The sequence below is a fragment of the Saccopteryx bilineata genome, chromosome 1 (assembly GCF_036850765.1).
Source record: "Saccopteryx bilineata isolate mSacBil1 chromosome 1, mSacBil1_pri_phased_curated, whole genome shotgun sequence".
Classification (NCBI taxonomy): Eukaryota; Metazoa; Chordata; class Mammalia; order Chiroptera; family Emballonuridae; genus Saccopteryx; species Saccopteryx bilineata.
Genome location: NC_089490.1, coordinates 292391519 through 292397518, shown reverse-complemented (window position 1 = coordinate 292397518; position 6000 = coordinate 292391519).

The window sequence follows — 6000 nt, the reverse complement described above, 5'->3', positions numbered from 1 at the left end:
ATATCTTAGCCAACTTCAAAAGTGACATCTTTGTAGTAAAGGGTCATATATAAATTATGATACTCTTGATCGCCACTCAAGGGATCAATATTGGGAAAAAAACATGCTTACCTATCTCCTTTTAATTGAAAGTCCATGTGTTTTTCAAATATCAAAAAGTTAGTAATCATTATTTTCAGAACCTGGCTCCACTATCTTTATAAACAGTGGTAACTTTTCTCAAATACTGGCAATCAGGTGTTTACATGTCTTTATAGTCTGTAATATTACATATTCCATATATGTTTTATATTCCTTTTATATTCAATATCATTGTTGTATATAATGATATTATTTTTATTTAATAAGATATTGACAAAATCCGATTTGAGAACATCTCTTTTGATAACAATTTATACTTTATATGCCAGTTTTTGAGGAAAGACTTAATGCTATTAAGGCTAGGAGATTAGTGGCATTAACTATGAAGTATTGGTTATACAAAGCTGGCAGCTCATATTTTTCCATCAATTTCTCTTCCTTTAAATTATTTCATAACATTTATTTAGAGAAGAGTAGCATCCCATATTACAATATGACAATATCTGAGCATGGATTCTTGAAAAAATATCAATAAATGATTTCAGAGACCTTAAATATATATAAATATAACAAACTAATGATCAATTATATATATATTCATATTTATTAACCTGTATTTGTATAATAAATATAAGAATTATCAATTACTATGAAAAATAGGTGTGTCCAACATATATCCCTAAATAGTTCCTGATTATATAATACTCATAATTTTGGTGTCTATTCATAGAATTTGATCCTATGCATGTGTCATTTACCTAACTAAGCTGTTAGACTTATCTCTCCAACTGATTAAAAAAAACAAAAACAAACATAATGGTACATTGGAAAAAAACCACTGGCCAAGGAATCAAACAATATATGTAAGAATTTTGGAAAAACTACAAATAACTGGATATTAGAAATGGTTTTCTTCATCTCTCCAAGCCTCACATATCTGATCTGGAAAAGGATTTAAATTATATGGCCATATCTCACAGTTATTCTTGTTTTTAAGATACATAATGTGTGCAGAAGTACTTTGTTCATTACAAATTGTGTAATAAGATACTTAAATTGATCATATACACTTGAAAATTGTATCTAGAAACTTTTTTTTGCCTGAGAAACAAGATTAAAATTATTATATACTTTATCTGTGTTTAAACTATGAGGATAAGAAATAGTAATATAATTTAATTTTGGATGTGAATTTTATATGCTGAACATCTACTTAATAATAATAATGCAAAGTTTTTCTTGGCTCACAAATAGCCAACAGCCATATTTCTCAAATAAAAATAAAATATAATTAAGGAAACAGAGAATAATAATAAAAAAATTAGTTTTTAAAGTTAACAAGATTCAAGAGAATTTCCTGGTTACAAAATCAAAGTTAAACCAAATTTAAAATATTGTACTTTTTAATGCATTGATGCTATTTATTTATCAACAGAAAATGTGATTAAAATGAAGCATTTAAAGCTAATAGAGATGATTAAACATAGAAAGTTTAGTAATCAGCTTGTTGCTATTGAATGAATAAGGATACAAAGATTTTTAAATAAAACCTGTGGGAAGGAAGCTTGTTAGTTTTAAAGACAAACACAACTAAAACCTTTTAGAATGTGCAGGCGTTAAATGGGCCACAAAATGGATTCACTAATATTTCCTAAAAGTGAACTATTATGCCAAGAATTAGGAGGAAAATAAAATATATATTTGTGAAAGGGCTTCAAAGTTTAAGCAAACATTTATACCAATCATGTTGTGAAATTTATACTTAATCTTATGTGATATAAATTTTGTATGAATATTACTCTTCACTGCTGATCATATTCCATTTCTTAGGAGAATAACCAGCATTCTTTTAAAAGACTCATTTCCTTTCAGTTTAACTCTTTCCATATCTCTATTGATTTGTTTACGGAATGGAATATTAAATCAATCTGTATAATCCAAGGTTCAAATTGAGGATTCTTCATTTTATGCACAAATCTTTAACCAATTAATTTTACAAGAACACATTAAATACTTACTTCATGTCAATAACTGTTTTATGCAGGACAGACTGATAATACAGTATATCTCACCACCTAATGAGTTCATTATAACCAGAGGAAAGAGTAAAAAAATATAACTCACCGAATGAAAGAAATAACTGAAATCATGGTAATGATATAAAGAAAATGAATGTATGGTATGAAAGAAATCAACAGAGACTGAAGTAGGGTAAGCTCTTTTTTAAAAAAGTTGTTTAGAAGACTTCTTAAGAAAGCAGAATGTTTTACAGAGATTGAAAACAATGTGAAATGATGGCTATGGAAGAGCCAGGTAAGATTGTTCTAGGTCAGAGTGTGAGTACAGACAAAGCCACTGAACTGAGCAAGTGCTTAAAGCACATAAAGGAAGCCCCCAGGTGGGTGCAAGTGGAGCAAAGTTACTTAGCAGCAGTATAATTACTATCGCCAGCACTGTCATCTTTCACAAAGAATTCAAATCTTGGATGCCTCTACTTTTTCCACAGGTGTGTACCACCTGTGACATTAGTAAGTTACTTCAACGAGCAAAGTCTCAGTTTAATCCTCCATCTAACACCGCCATATTCTCTATATAATATTGCTGAAATGAAAGTTAAACAAAAACTTTTTTAAAAGACTCAGCACACTGCCTATAATACAGAAAGCAAGTTAGAATAAATGTAGGTTGAGCCCACATGCAATAGAGTACCTAAAATAAATTCTGAGTTCTTCTGTCTCTGCTTACATAAACTCAGGCAATCATTGAACCTCATTGTACCTCAGTTATTTTATAATAATATGAGGAATTATATAAGACACTACTTTAAAAGGTTGTCATAAATATATAAATTAAATGATATAAAATTAGTAGGACAGTGAATTTTTTCATTCCTATTATTAATTACACCAAAATATTGTTACCAGTAAGAGTGTAAAAATTACTTCTTTATATTGAACAAGAATAATAAAACACTTGATTTTTATTTTTTGAATAGAACATCTTTTCCCTCTCTCACTCAATAAATGGCTCAATCATCCACTCAGTTCACAAGCTAATAATCTCAGAATTATATTTTATTTCTCATTTTTAATCCTCCATAAAGACCAATACATGAGAAGATAGTAGTTAATTTTGTGAATATGTGAGTTTTATCTATGTGTTTGATCTGGTTTTTCAGACCTAACCGGGGTGAGGATTTGTGTGGAAGTGATTGGTTAATAAATTAATCTCAGGTCAGAAAGCTAGGGAGAGAGTGGGAAAAAGCAAGATGGGAGAATTATCCAAACAAGGTGCAATATCAAAGTTCCAGTCCCACCATGATTCTGTAGGGAAGCCCCTGGGATGTAAATAATATGAAGGTTTTCATGTTTCTGCACCTGTTAGACAATGGCTCAGGGATTTTGTGGGAGATGATTGTGAAGTTACAGGCATTTTAGGCTCTCTCTGCATGTGGTCAAAGTAGATCTAGTAGCCAAAGGAAGTTATCTAAAGAGAGTTGCAGGTGCAGGCCATTAGAAGAAGCGAAAGCATACAAAAATTGTAGTGTATGGTGTATGTAATGTGCGTGTTTGTGTGTGTGTGTGCATATGCATGTGCACATGTCAGGTCATATTAAAAAACCAAAGGGAACTAGTACAGGGTATCACTATCCACTTCAAACCACTTCTCTACATGCCATTGTCTTCTCTTACTGGACTAGAGCAATCTATTCTAACTGATTTTTAATCCAATCCTTTCTTACCTTCTAACTTATTTTCAACTTGGTAGCCAGGGTGATCTTTTATACACATGCCATGTTAAAATCTTCCAGCTGCTTGCTGGTCCATTGAAAATGTGTGTAATTTTGTATTCCTGCTTTAACGCCTTTGGGGTCCTCACCCCTTCCGAAGTCCCTGGCTCCATCTACCACAACTGGACTTTTCTGTTTAAAGGCTTACATTTCACCCAATGTGGGCATGGTAGTTAGAACAGACCTTGGGAAATGAAGAATGGTCTCCAATGTCTCTGACAAGGGAGATCAGAAAAAGAAATGTCCTGGTGAGAAGAAATCAGGCTAATCAGTGTGGTCAACTAAGAAATTTGAGGTATTTTGTTAAAGTGAGTTACCAGCCATCCTTGAAACTCTCTGGCTGCTCTTTTTATTTTTCATAGCACCATCACTAATCAACAACATGCAGAGCGTGCTCTGTGCTGGTGGCCACTACATGGTACATTTCCATTATATTTTGTCAAAGCGTTCTTTGACATTGTAGTTTTCTGATATTGATTTCAGAGTTTTACATTGCTTGTGGTTAAATTTACTAATGTTCTATAGTTAACATGATTGTGAATAGCCACACAAAGCCCTCATAAAAGAAAATTCCCATCCCCTGAGATTTCAGAGTCAAAAGTGACATGACCTTGATTTCTCTTCTTGTTAAGTGCATACATCTGTGACCATATATGAGTATTTTGTTAAGTAAGAGAATTTTTAAAATAATATGTGTGGAACTTAGGGTACATGTGTGCTGGAAAAAGCCAGTAGCTCTGGACATTAGCATCAACTGTACTATTACCCTGGGGAACAAAATTTTTGTTGCATCCACAAAAACAATTGTTCTTACCTAATTTGATTGTGCTGATCTCAAATCTGACATTAGTTTTTCTCTGTAAGCTACAGTTTTTTGCAATTCAAGATTTTAGGTTTTCATCTTATTGTAAAATTTTCAACATTTAGTTTAACATAATGAAGTAGAATGTCTTCTTGGGCATCATCTTTGTGAAAATATAATAATTTATATAATGCAGTAAATACCCTATTACACTAAAAGATATGACTGCATCAGAATTTGTCTACAATTTTGAAATAGAACATATTAAAACACTTATTTTAATTAAAAATTTGCACAAAACTTATTTAAATTCTATTAAGGCAAAAAATTTTGTTTGTAGCTCTTGTGTTTGTGTACTTGTTGAGGACAATCTCATTTGATGCTCCAACAGTAGTCTGCTCATCACTAACAGCTCCAAGGTTTTCGGGAAACTTACCAAGGTGACTGTTCAGGAAGTGAATCTTAACGCTCATGTTACATCCAATGTTGCAGAAAGCCAACAGCATCCTTTGAACCAGAAGTTCATAGTTTTCTGCTTTTTTGTTGCCAGGGAAGTTCTTTGTAACTGCCACAAAAGACTGCTATGATGCTTTCTCCTCCTTACTCATCTTCCTGGCAAATTCTTCATCACATATGAGGGTTCAAATTTGAGGTCTATAGAATACACCTGCTTTTATCTTCTCAAAAGACAAGGCAGGAAAAGCAGAAATAATATGTTGAAAGCATTCACTTTCTCTATTCAAAGCCTGAACAAACTGCTTCTTTAAGCCAAGTTTGATGTGAAGTGGGGAAAAAATGATCCTGTCTCGATTAACTACAGGTTCATTCACAATATCTTGCATCCCTACTTCCAGAGCTTCACGTTTTGGCCACTCCTTCTGTGTCCAGTGTTTCTCCCAAGCTCAGTTGTCCCACAAACACAGAAAGCAAGGATACTTTGTGAAAATTCTCTATTGTCTTAGCAGGAAATTTATCATTTTAAGATCCACACAAATGATCCAGTTATGCTCCTCATACTTCAGTAAGTCGAGGACAATTTTTATGTCATTCTTACTAAGTTATTCAAATCAGGTTGGGTAAACTGCTGAGGGGTTAATGACTGCTTGGCATCAGAAGAAGACCCTTCAGATTCTACAACCATTTCCTCATGCATCTTATCAAAATACATTTGATCACCATGTTCACTTTCTTCATCCTTAGAAGAAATGAAACCATTGAAAACTGGATCTCGGAGTGTCTCAGAGTGTGGGACACATCGTATTGCTGAAGGAATATTAGGATATGTGATTATATGCCATTTTTTCTTGCCGATGCCCTTTGTATGGAT